We start from the raw sequence: 14,116 nt of genomic DNA, 5'->3' as shown, positions 1-14,116 counted from the left end.
CTTTAAGGAAAAAATATGTTAGCAAAATTGCATAATAAGATAAAAGTTTTTGTTTAAATTAAAGGTAATAGTCTTTGGTCTTTCTTTCTCTGGATACATATGGTATTCTCCATTGCAGATATCCCACAATTGTCCCTAGTTATTGCACTGATGGAATAAGCAAGTCCATCAGGGTTGATTATCACCCCCATGTTGCTGTTAGGGTGTACAGTGTTTTTCTGGTTCTGCTCATCTCGGTCAGCATCAGTTCAAGCAAATCCCTCCAGGCTTTCCTGAATTCCTGTTCCTCCTGGTTTCTAATAGAACAATAGTGTTCCATGACATACATATACCACAGTTTGTAAGCAATTCCCCAATTGAAGGACATTCACTTAATTTCCAATTCTTTGCCACCACACACAGGGCTGCTATGAATATTTTTGTACAAGTTATATTTTGACCCTTTTTCATCATCTCTTCAGGGTATAGACCCAGTAATGATATTTCTGGATCAAAGGGTATACACATTTTTGTTGCCCTTTGGTTATAATTCCAGATTGCTCTCCAGAAAGGCTGGATGAGTTCACAGCTCCACCAGCAATGTAATAGTGTCCCAGATTTTCCACATCCTTTCCAACATTGATCATTGTCCTTTCTGGTCATATTGGCCAGTCTGAGAGGTGTGAGGTGGTATCTCAGAGATGCTTTAATTTGCATTTCTCTAATAAGTAATGATGTAGAGCAATTTTTCATATGACTATGGATTGATTACTTTGATTTCCTCATCTGTAAATTGCCTATCATATCCTTTGACCATTTGTCAATTGAGGAATGGCTTTTTAAAAAAAATTTTTTTTGATTTAGTTCTCTGTATATTTTAGAAATGAGGGCTTTGTCAGAAATACTAGTTGTAAAAATTGTTTCCCAATTTACTATATTTCTTTTGATCTTGGTTACAGTGGTTTTATCTGTGCAAGCCTTTTAATTTAATGTAATCAAAATTAACTAGTTTGTTTTTAATGATGTTCTCCATCTCTTCCTTAGTCATTACTGCTTCCCTTTCCATAGATCTGACAGGTAAACTACTCTTTGATCTCCTAGTTGGCTTATAATATTGGTTTTTTATGTCTAAAACCTGTATCCATTTGGATCTTATCTTGGTATAGGGTGTGAGGTGTTGGTCTAATCCAAGTTTCCTCCACACTAACTTCCAATTTTCCCAACAGTTTTTATCAAAGAGGGAGTTTTTATCCCAATAGCTGGACTCTTTGGGTTTATCAAACAGCAGATTACTATAATCATTTCCTGCTATTGCACCTAGTCTATTCCACTGATCCACCACTCTATTTCTTAGTCAATACCAGATAGTTTTGATGACTGATACCTTATAATATAATTTTAGATCTGGTAAGGCTAAGCACCATTCTTTTGCATTTTTTTCATTGAATCCCTGGAAATTCGTGACTTTTTATTTCTCCATATCAATTTACTTACAACTTTTTCTAACTCATTAAAGTATTTTTTTGGAATTTTGATTGCTATGGCACTAAACAGGTAGTTTAATTTAGGTAGAATTGTCATTTTTGTTATATTACCTTGAACCATCCATGAGCAGTTGATGTTTCCCAGTTATTTAAATCTGATTTTATTTGTGTGAGAAGTGTTTTGTAATTGTTTTCAAAATGTTTTTGAGTCTCCCTTGGCAGGTAGAGTTCCATATTGTATTGTCTGAGATTACTTTGAATGGGATTTCTCTTTCTATTTCTTTCTGCTGTATCTCGCTAGTCATATATAGAAATGTTGAGCATTTAACAAGGGTTTATTTTATATCGTGCTACTTTGCTAGAGTTGCTAATTATTTCTAGTAGTTTTTTAGATGACTTTTTGGGATTCTCTGGGTAGACCATCATGTCATCTGTAAATAGTGAGAGTTTTGTCTCTTCCTTCCCAATTCTAATTCTTCCATTTCTTTTTCTTCTCTTATTGCTGAAGCCAACATTTCTAATACAGTATTGAATAGTAGTGGTGACAATGGCATCCTCCTCAAGAGACTTCTTAATACCTCTTCATTTCCTGCTGTCAGAATAGTGTCATTGACTTGTGTGAGATTGTTGATATTTCTCATGGCAACCTTAATTTTGGCTTTTGATTCATCCATCCTGGAATTGGTTAAATAAAGAAAATGACAACATACAACCTTGCCCTACTCCTTTTCCAATCCTAAACGAAGTGTTCTGTGTTGGGTTCTAACTGTTGCTTCTTGACTTGAATACACGTTTCGCAGGAGACAAGATCTGTACTTCCATCTCTTTGAGGGACTTGCCACATTTTGTTGTGGTCTACACAGTCAAGGCTTAAGTAAAAGTTTATGTTTATTTGTTTTCTGGAACTCTCTTTTGTTCTCCATAATCCAGTAAATGTTGGTAATTTGCTCTCTAGTTCTCTGCCTCTTCAACAACCAACCTGCTCTTCCCTCAATTCTTGGTTCCCACATTGCTGAAGCTTACCTTAGAGAATCTTTAGCATACCCTTGCTGGCAAATAAAAGAAGTGCAATTGTTAATGATGTGAGCATTCTTTAGCATTGTCTTTCTTTAGAAGAGAGACAATCCTTTCCATTCCAGTGGCCACTGTGGAATTTTCCAAATTTGCTAGCATATTGAATACCTATCTTTAACAGCATCATCTCTTTCAGATTTTAAAATTCTCACCAGAGTTCCATCCCCTCCACTGACCTAATATTATTAGGAAAACTTCCTAAGGCTGACTTGACCTCACTGTAAAGTTCAGAAATCTTGGTAGGTTCTTGTCTTTTGTTATCAAAGAGTACCAAGTTACAGGATGTCTGACTATGGCTGATCCAAGCAATAGGAGCTCAGAATGCTCTATCACAGGTCTGAGCTTGTTCATCTTGATTTTCTTTGAGCTGCTTCCATTTTACCTTGTTCTCTGACAAGGAAGTGCCATGCTGGGTGATCCTGGGCGAGGTTCTCCCATGCTGCAAATCAACTCCAAAGTTCTTGAGATTACGGTCATCAGTGATTTTAATATCTTCCTCATGTCATTCTGTATATTCCTGCTACCTCTTCTCAGCTTCTTCCCCTTCTGTTAAGTCCCTGCCATTTTCCTTTTATCAAGCTAATTTTTGATTGAAATAGTCTCTTGAAATCTCTAATTTAAAAAAAAAATTATTTTGTCTTTCTCCTTCAATTATTTTCTTTTATGTTCTTGCATTGCTCATCTAAGGAAATCTTATCTCTCTTTGCTATTCTCAGGAATCCTGCATTCAATTGGGTATCTTTCCTTTTCTACTTTCCCCTTTGCATACCTTTTTTCCTTAGCTTTGTAAAGTCTCACCAGATAGTAATTTTGCTTTCTTGCTTTTCTTTTTTCTTTGGGGTTTGTGTTGTTGCAAACAACTGTCCATTGTTCTTCAGATCTAATCCTTTTATTCTATTTATTAGTTCCACTTCAGAATTATAAGGAACCTTATTTGATTCACTCACACCTATAAATGGCCTGATGATTTTTCCTACTTTCTTCATAAAAATCTGAATTTTGTAATAAGAAGTTCATGATTGGGGTCACAGTTATACCAAGGCCTATTCAAACTAACTGTATAGAGTCTCACCATTGGCTATAAAATATATAATTAGTCTGATTTCAATATTGACGACCTGGTGATGTCCATTTTTAGAGACCCCCTTGGTTGTAGAAAAAAATCATCCCGACAAAACATGTATACATCCATCTATACATCCATCTATACTGTGATAAGTGATTAGATTTCATTTCTACATTAGTTATGGGAATCTGAGGAAAGTAGTTTATATCTTACAGAAAAGCAACTAGGGAAGATGAAGAAAGAAGTTATAGGGTAAATCTGAGGAATGTTGGCTTACAGATGTAAGCTAATTTACATCTTCCTCAGAACAAGAAGAATCTCTGTCTATAGAGAGGAAGGAGATGGATTGGCAGCAGGAAAACAATGGACCATAGAATTAAAAGGTGAATTAATGAATGAACTGGTGTCAATCTTAAGTGTCAGATTTACACATCTCTGTTAGACCTTTCAAAGGCCAGTCTACCAAATTGTGGGGAAGGGGAAGTTTGAAAAGGAATTTGAGCCCACGTAGGGAGAGAATTAGATAGGTCATTGACCTTGGCAATACCCAGCCAACTGGGGCATGGAAGGGACTTGTATTTCTAGATAGGTAATAAAAGATGCTGATTTCATGGGCCCCATGTGCCCATTTCTATTATGAACACCTGTCCTTGAGGATGTTTTAATAAAAGGATCCCTTTGGTCCACTAATGATGGTTCTGAGTTCTTGGTAAGATGCTAGTTTTTTAGAGATGTCATGGAAATTCAGGATGGGAGGGAATTGGGAAGAAGGGAGTAAGACCAATGGATATCCATGATTGTGTCTGTATGCACATTATTGAAATGGTTTTCACAGAAGGAACCACTTATGATGAAAGATTGCTCCTAGTCTTTGGTATATAGTACCCCCCAACTACAGTTGAGTGATGCTATTCATTCTATCCAGATTTAGGAACAGAAGAACCTTAGATATCCTCTTGGTCATCATGAAGGTCTATGTAGCAGTGAGGAGGTTGATGATGATGATGATGTTTGTCTTTCATTCTCCAAGAAGACCATGATATCAGGGAAGTGATGTCATGACAAGTACATGAGTTGGATTTGAGTGAGGGGGAATTGTGCTAAGTCATCAGCCTCTCTCCTTCAGAGTCATCTGGCTCCACAGATATGGATCTGGATGACTGGAGCTGGCCCTGCTTTGAGGGAATCAGGGTGAAGTGACCCATCCAAGGTCACCCACCTAGTGAGTATCAAGTCTGAGACCAGATTCAAGCTCCTGTCCTCCTGACTCCAAATCCAGTCATGTATCCACTGGGCCATCTAGCTTTCCTTTTTTTCCTTCTTTCTTTTCATTGAGGGTCTGTGTAGCAGTGAAGAACCTATGATTCACAAGATGGCAGCAGAAGGAACACTGGGCCTTCAGTCAGGAGATTCAGATTCAGTTAAGCCATCAACAAGAATCTATGAAGAACTCCCTAGGACTCGGTGCAGCTGCATTCATCTGCTCCAAACTCCTAATTTTAAAGCTAAGGAAACTAAGTCAGATAGCAAATGAATGTCTTGCTCATATTCCCACATATAGGAAGAGGCAAAGGAGGGATATACAACCTGGGTCTCCTTCATAATAGATTTTGACCTTAATCAGATCACTTCATCACCCCAAATTTCAGTTTTCTGAACCATAGAATGGCAATAATGACACTTTTCCTAACTGTCTCACATGGTGGGAGTTTTAAGGAAAATGGAGCATAGTCATGGGATTTGGGGGCCTATTTATTTTTCATGACTCATGTAAAGCATTACTTAACTAATGCTATTTGAATCCCAACTTTGTCAGGGAGAATCTACAGGTGCCATGTTTTTTTAAAAGAAAGATTTTTATTTATTTTGAGTTTTATAATTTTTCCCCCATTCTTGCTTCCCTCCCCCACCCCCCCCCACAGAAGGCATTCTGTTAGTCTTTACATTGGTTCCATGTTATCCATTGATCTCAGTTGAATGTGATGACAGAGAAATCATATCCTTAAGGAAGAAAAATAAAGTGTGAAATATTAAAATTACTTAATAATATAACACTTTTACCCCCTAATTTGATGGTAATAGTCTTTGGTCTTTTTTCAAAGTCCATAATTCTTTCTCTGGATACAGATGGCTTTCTCCATTGCAGATACCCAAATTGTCCCTGGTTATTGCACTGAAGGGATGAGCAAGTGCATCAGGGTTGATCATCATCCCTATGTTGCTGTTAGGGTGTACAATGTTTTTCTGGTTCTGCTCATCTCACTCAGCATCAGTTCATGCAAATCCCTCCAGGCTTCCCTGAATTCCCATCCCTCCTGGTTCTAATAGAACAATAGTGTTCCATGACATACATATACCACAGTTTTTTAAGTCATTCCCCAATTGAAGGACATTTAAGTTGATTTCCAATATTTTGCCACCACAAACAGGGCTGCTATGAATATTTTGGTCAAGGGATTTTTTTTTTTTACCATTTTTTATCAACTTTTCAGGGTATAGACCCAGTAGTGGTATTGCTGGGTCAAAGGGTATGCACATTTTTGTTGCCCTTTGGGCATAATCCCAAATTGAAGAGGTGACATATTACTGAACTGAAGGAATGCTTTCTGTTTAAGAACAGGGTAGGTCCCCTTATTTTAACTATGGTCCCCAATGAAACATGTTATGGGATTGATGAGGATGATTCCCATCATGGATTGACAAGATTCCCTTCATTTATGTCAGGCCTTACTTAGAAAAGAAGTATAATATTAGCCATCAAAGTTCAAGAAGAAGAGACCAAGTCTGCATTCTCTCCCTTGACCTGACTAGACTGGAAGTAGTAATACCTGAAGACATAAGTCCACCACCTTTTATCTTGTCCTTGCCCTCCTCTTGTTGAGCTGAGGAGTCCTTGGAACTCATTTCCTCTCATATCTGTTCCTTTTCCAGTGGGACATAGGTCTAAAATCACAAATTCAAGACAGAAGGGACAATCAATTATTTTTTAAAATTTTCACTGTTATACCTTTTTTAAGGATTCTTTTTTTTATTTTGAGTTCCAAATTTTCTTCTTCCCTCCAGCCTCCCCACTCATTGAGGAAGCAAACAATCTGATACGTATTAGACATGTGAAATTATCCAAACATTTACATATTAAATTTGTTGCAAGAAAAAAAGCAAAAAAAATTAAAAAAGTGAAATACACGATTCAATCTGTATGAACGTTTCATCTCTCTGGAGGTGGATAGTATTTTCCATCATGAGTTCTTTGGAATTATCCTGGACAAATTATCTTAATCAAATTATCTTTTTTTTTAGGTTTTTGCAAGGCAAATGGGATTAAGTGGCTTGCCCAAGGCCACACAACTAGGTAATCACTAAGTGTCTGAGGTCGGATTTGAACCCAGGTACTCCTGACTCCAAGACCAGTGCTTTATCCACTATGTTACCTAGCTGCCCCTATTAATCAAATTGTCTTCATCAGAGCAGCAAAGTCTTTCACAGTTGATCATCCTTACAATATTGCTATTCTTTTGTACAATCATCTCTAGTTTCTACTTTTTCATTCTGTATCAATTCATAAAGATCTTACCAGATTTTTCAGGAACTATCCTGCCAATCATTTCTTATGTCATAATAGTTTTCCATCATAATCATAGCCCCCCAGTTTCTTCAGCCATTCCAATTGGTGGGCATTAATTTCTAATTCTTTGCCTCCACAAAAATAGCTGCTATAAACATCTTTGTGTAAATAGGTCCTTTTCCCTTTTCTTTGATCTCTTTGGGATACAGACCTGGTACTGGGTTTGCTGGGTCAAAGGGTATGCACAATTTTATCACCCTTTGGGTTTAATTCAACAGAATTGTTGGACCAGCTCATAACTTCACCAACTGGGCACTGTTGTCCCTATTTGTCCACAACCACACAGCATCTGCCATTGGCCAATGTGATGAGCATGAGACAGTACCTCAGCGTTATCCAACCCTTCATTTTATAGGTCAGGAAACTGATGGACATCAGGACTTGAATTATTGCTTGGATTCCAAAGTCCATACTCTTTCTAGTAGATAATGCTACTTTCTGTCTTCATTGGTGCCTATATAGATGATATATAATGACTGGCTTCCATTACTCTTCTCTATTTTAGGACTTAGGGATGTATATGCATATATGTATATGCTTATATATAGATGTATAAATGTTAAGGATCCTAGTTTTGTTACATGGGAATCACTTTGGAAGTGTGCTTGCTGGTACTACCTACAGGGTCAGAGGGTCATACACTTAGAGCTAGAAGAAGCCTTAGTGGGCATCAGGTCCAGCCACCTTGTTTTTACAGATGAGGAAACCAAGGCCCAAGGAGATAAAGGAACTTACTTAAAGTCACAAGAGGAATGTGTCAGAGGCATCCTCTGACTCTAAAGCCTTTTCACCAGACCACATCAACTATCTTGGCCTCTCCTGAGGACAATAGCACATTCATTCAATGTGGTTCAGATGACTTGAGAGGCTCCATCTGTCAGTGCCTAGGAACACTCAACAGATTTGGGGTGCAGCACCCTCACTGACTGACCTGTAATTGGTGAGGTCATGAGGCTGTCTCCTTAGCCATCAGAGGAGTGAGGAGTATTAGGAGGTACCCAGAGAGATGTAACATGAGTAAACTGAGTCTACTTTGCGAGCCTTGATGAGTTTGATGGGACAGGATTGTGCATATGGTGAATCCACTGGATACAATAAAAAAATTTTAAATCAGAAAAATGGGGATTTGGGAGGTCATGGTTATGTGACCAGTAAAAGAGAATTGAGCATTCTCTCCAAGCCCCCCACGCTTTATTTTGCACAAAAGATAAAACAACTTTCAACTACAAGGCCTCCTATCCCATACCCACTCCACCCAACTGACTGGGGCATTATGCAGCAGAAATCACCTCTCCCTTCTTTGTCCTTGCCATGGAAATCCAAAAGATGAGGCTCACCCAGCTGAGGCAGTAGCATACCAAGCCTCGGCACTGCGATGGAGCACAGACTGAGAGCAGAGGGCAGAGAAGGGGCTGGCTTCCTCCATCCTGCCCACTAGAGGAGGAGTCTGAGAGAGCTTTGATGACCAGTGTCCAGAGAAAAGTCAAGAAGTGTGCAATAGAGGAATGTAAAGGAAGAAAGATGGAAATTAGCAAGGGTCTCAGGAAGATGACATCTCATTTAATTATCTTGATCAGAAAAGGAAGATGTTAATAACATCAAGTAACAAGGATTCAAGGTCATATAAGTCAGACATCTATGAATATATAAAGACAAAAAGGAATGATGAGAGTATATGCTATAGATCCCCAAGCAAACATGGAATCAGAGAAGGATATTTCTGGATAGTTTGAGAGAGAAATAAGAATTGTGGAAATGAAATTATGTCCTGAACAACAAAAATAATTGACAGAATAGAAAGATTTAAGTCTCACCAAAGCAGAGAGAGAATAATACATTGGAAATGATAATACATGGAAATGAAGGCAAGTCTGATTGAAGAGAAACAAGCAATAATTTTGAAAGAAAACATATTGTTGATTATAAAATTTGATTTTGAAGATAAGATACATAGACACAGCTTAAAGAATATAGGTCTCAGGGCGGCTAGATGGTACAGTGGCTAGAGCACCAGCCCTGGAGTCAGGAGGACCTGAGTTCAAATCCAGCCTCAGACACTTAGTAATTACCTAGCTGTGTGGCCTTGGGCAAGCCACTTAACCCCATTGCCTTGCAAAAACCTAAAAAAAAAGAATATAGGTCTCCAAGAAGCACATGATAAATTAAATAATAACAATAACATAAAGCAAGAAATAATAAGTCTCAGACTTTCTGAAGCTAAAAACACAGTGCCAATCAAAAGAATCCAGAAATTGTGTCCAGATCCAAAAATTCCTGTTGGAAGTTCCAAGCTTCTGAGAGATCAGGAAAAATGTCTTGAAAAATAAAGGAAAGAAAATATGAATAATGTAAGACTCTTCCATATCCATCAAAACCACAGAAAGGAATGGAATAATATGTCTTGAAAAGTAAAAGAGCTCAAAAAAAATCCAAAATGAATACTTAAATCTAACACAAAAAGACATATGTTTAACAAGAGGAAGCACCTGAAACAATTCTAGAAAGAAAAACAGAATGGAGCATTTTTTTCAAACAACTCAGACTACAGTAATACAAGAAAGATAAATAAATACAGCCACTCAGCTCAACATCAAAATAGCCGCCAAGAAAGCAGAAGGAAATTTCTTTCTAAAAGTCCAGAAGGAGACAAATACAAAAAAATTAAGCATCGAAAAGATGGAGAAAAGGTCTGGAATTCCTTCCATTAAACAAGAATTTGTCTACAGATGTAGCCATATTTCTGTGGGACTAAATTCCAACATGAGTGCATGCGGTGAGACAACTAGGTCTTGCAGTGGATACTGTGGAGTCAGGAGGACCTGAGTTCAATTCCAACCTCAGCCGTTAATGATTGCCTAGCTGTGTGACCTTGGGCAAGTCACTTAACCCCATTGCCTTGCAATAACAAACAAACCAAAAAAAAAAGGGTGCATGGGGTGTGGGGGGGTAACAAGAGCATAAAGACATAAAAGCATAAGGGGGCATTAAAACAGAGGACTATATATGATGTACTCTAATTAAATCAAGGTTAATAATGAAGGGGAAATAGCTCCTTTAGTCTCTCAGGAAAAGAACACCTCCAGGAGAATGGGCCAAGGGACAAAGGAATAATTAAAATGATGGGAAAGGGGGGAACCCTGGATACCAGTGAGAATATTCCCATGAGGATGGGAGATACCCTGTTTAGGGAGGTGGAGATCTTTCAGTGGATATAATCTGCAGGGATCTGATGCTTAGAGAAATAAGAGGAATCGAAGTTGCTGGGGGAAAGTGGAAGGTCACAGACTCAGGGAGGATATTTTAAGGGAATAAGGGGAAATGGACATATTGAAAGCAAAATTTAGAAATTCACTACACAATTAGGAACTCATGAAAAAAAAGTCCCATCATGAGACAATATTTGCCGAATTCCCTGCAGAAATGAGTATTTCTAAAGAGTTAGTATTAAGAGAGAAAGGATAGATTGATAGATCTACAAGGCAATAACAAAGAAATAGTTTAGAAGAAAGTAACCCAAATAGGCATCTTAGTAGCTTTGATTCCATCACAAATAAAGAGACAAAAGAAGGATTTAATGAGAATAAGAACTGAAAATCAAATAATAAATCTGGAATAGATAGAAAGAGAAGATAAATCATTAAGAGAGTGATAGAAATAGTTTGTGAACAAGGCATAGACAATCAAATGTGAAAATCTAAGGAACAAAACAAGTTGGAATTGAGAAGAATACTCTTATTTGACTACATAACCCAAAGGGAAAATAAGGAAGGAATTAAATAACTGGTAAAAAGAAGAAAGAAAAAGGAACTCATAAGTTAAGCAAAACTCCAAAACTAGGGAAAGGAGTAGCAAACAAGCAAGAGAGTACAACTTGAGACTGTAGTGGAAAGGCGGGGGGGTAGAGAAAGGGGTGAAGCAATGTGTTTGCAGAGGAAAAGGCGGGGGGAACCCTCATTTGGAAAAAAGCAGTATTAGAAATAGAAGAAAATAAAAACATAATTTTTAATGTGAATGAATCCAATAATTCAATAAAATGAAGAAGAGTGATGTGTTGGATAAGAAAACGAATCCCACAATCTTATAAGAAACCTACCTAAAAGAGTATAGGTATGCAAATTAAGTGCTTAGGGAAAAAACTATACAAATGAGTCCAAAGAAAGCAGTTCCTATCATACTATCAAATAAAGAAAAAAAATCATGACACTTAAAGGAACAAGGAGACTAAATTATGATGAAAGGAACCATAGAAAACAAACTAATTTCAAAATTCAGCTTTTATGCTCCCAATATCTTATCTAAATCCATAAAAGAAAATTAGCTGAATTACAAGAGAAATAGACAATAATGCAATCATAGTGAGGAATTTTGGTATCCCTCTTTCAGTTTTGGATAACTTTACAAAATGATCAAGACAAATAGAACTATCCAAGTTTCTGGAGAAACTAGAGCATAATGACTTAACAACCATATTTTACAGAACTCCATGGAACTTTTACAAAAATTAACTGTATATCAGAATGCAGAGATATCACAAACCAATGTTAAAAAGTAAAAATAAAAACCAGACCACAATGCAATAAAAGTAATAATCAGTTAGAAGCCATATACAAAACAGAAACCTGAATGGAGAAAAACATTGAAATCCTAAATGATAAAGGGTAAAAAAGAAAAAAACTCATGGAAATAATAAAAGTTATAAATATTAAAATTATAGGCATGAAACAGCAAAATGTCTGGGAGGTGATTGTAGCAATACTCAGAAGAAAACCACATCATTTCAAGCATACATAAACTGATTAGCTTTAGAGAAAATTAATGAATTGAATATGCACTTAAAAATTAGAAAGTCAAAGAGATCCTAAATTAAGGACAGACGAGGAAATATTAGAGAAGAAATACGCCATAAACAAAAAAATACTATACCAATCATAATATAATAGTGGTTTCTTTTAAAATGCTAACAAAAGGGGCGGCTAGGTAGTGTAGTGGATAAAGCACCGGGCTTGGAGTCGGGAGTACCTGGGTTCAAATCTGGTCTCAGACACTTAATAATGACCTAGCTGTGTGGCCTTGGGCAAGCCACTTAACGCCATTTGCCTTGCAAAAAACCCCCTTAAAAATGCTAGCAAAATTGATAAGACTTAAGCCAACCTGATAAAAAAAGGAAGAAAAGTCAACAAAATAATAAAGAAGGTGAAATAAAAAAAAATCAGACAAAATGTATCACATTTATATGACAAACACAAAAGAAATAAAGGAATGTCTTCAAAAATATTAAATATATTCCAAATAGTGAAAAGCCAAATAAAGATCTCAAATAATTTCTTCTCAGAAAAGACCAATAAAACTTACTGGAAAGGAAATATCGTTGTGTCAGGGAGCAAAAGGGGGATAGGCTAGTGTCCTATTGATGATGGAGTCCTAGCAGAATGCTATCAAACTTTAAATATAATAGTGATAATACAACCTGAACTAGTCACACCAAATGAGAAAGGAAGCACACTGTCAGAACTTGAAAAAGGGAAGGGAAGGAAGAGACAATGGAGAGCCTCTGAAGCAGACTCTGCTTTAAAGGAGATCATCTTGTCTTCATAACAATAACATGAAGTAGGTGCTACAGTTGGGAACATGGAGGCAGACAGTGGTTAAGTGACTTCTCCAAATGTCACACAGCTCATGTAGGAACTGGGGTTCTTTCTGATTCCAGACCCAGGATTCTGCCACACCAAGCAGCTGCCAAAGAGAGCTACCCATCCATATCATTCAGAAATATTGATTCAAACATTTTAAATACAATCTTAATGAACTCTTGTGGTTCATGCAGCAAATCATTCATTTTGACCAAATTAAATCAACAATGGGAAACAATAAGTAAAATTATTCATAGAAAAAAAGCACTGGATTATTTCAATAGATGCAGGAAAAATTTTTGACAAAGTGCGACACTCATGTGTGCTTAAAAATGCCAGACTACAATCGACTTACATTAGAACCTTTCCCAATAAATAGGAGGTTAAAGCAAAAACTCCTATTTCCCCCACTGTTATTTAACATTATTCTGGAGATGCGAGCAATTGCAATGAGATAAGAGAAAGAAATCAAAGTAGTAAAAATACGTAAAGAAGAAACAAGGTTATCTCCATTTGTTGATGCTCTGAGAGTTTATTTAGGAAATGTGTGTGAAGCACCGATGATACTTATTAAGACAATAGCTTCAGCAGGGTCAGAAGCTCTAAAACAAAACCTGGAAAATCAACATTTATATGAAAATAATAGTAATAATAATAATAAATTCAAGGGAAAATAATAGAAATGTAAATTTTATTCCAAATAACTACAAAATACATGAAATATCTTAATATCAATCTACCAGAAAATACAAAAAGACCCTATAGATTCAATTACAAAGGACACCTTAAAAATGAGAGAACAACTTAAATAAGTGGAAAAGTAATTTGTGTTACCCTTGGGCTGGGCCAGTGTGAGAGAAATGACAATGCTACAAAAGTTACCTTATGGTTTCAATGCTATACCAACCAAATTAGCAAAGGGCTACTTTAAGAACTTGATAAATAATAATGAGATTCACTTGGATAGGTTAAGACCTAGGACACCAAGGGGAATAGTGAAAAGAAGTAGGAGCAAAGCAGAATCCCCATTTCCATAACTTACTTAAATTATATTTTAAATAAGTAATCATCAAACCATTTGGAACTGCTTAAAAACAGAGAGAGCAATGGAATAGATTAGGCAGGGGAGCATCAGAAATGATGGAACTAAAACTGGAAATTAGAAGTTATGTCTACTAGCACTCCCTATTTAATAAAAATTGAAAAGCAGAAAAGCAGTCTGACAGAAATCAGATGTAGAATAATGCTGTAATCCACA

The 14,116-nt window shown here is 36.7% G+C and overlaps 1 protein-coding gene across 3 annotated transcripts in view; it reads left to right on the top strand.

Annotated features, from left to right (window-relative positions):
- The window catches only part of ST6GALNAC3 (ST6 N-acetylgalactosaminide alpha-2,6-sialyltransferase 3), a 470,329-nt gene that overhangs the window by 245,350 nt on the left and 210,863 nt on the right, over positions 1-14,116 (top strand). The gene's annotated exons all lie outside the window — the stretch shown is intronic.

This window comes from Macrotis lagotis, chromosome 2, assembly GCF_037893015.1.
Source record: "Macrotis lagotis isolate mMagLag1 chromosome 2, bilby.v1.9.chrom.fasta, whole genome shotgun sequence".
Classification (NCBI taxonomy): domain Eukaryota; kingdom Metazoa; phylum Chordata; class Mammalia; order Peramelemorphia; family Peramelidae; genus Macrotis; species Macrotis lagotis.
The sequence above is the reverse complement of the archived record's forward strand: the minus strand, read 5'-3'. Positions and strand labels throughout refer to the sequence as shown.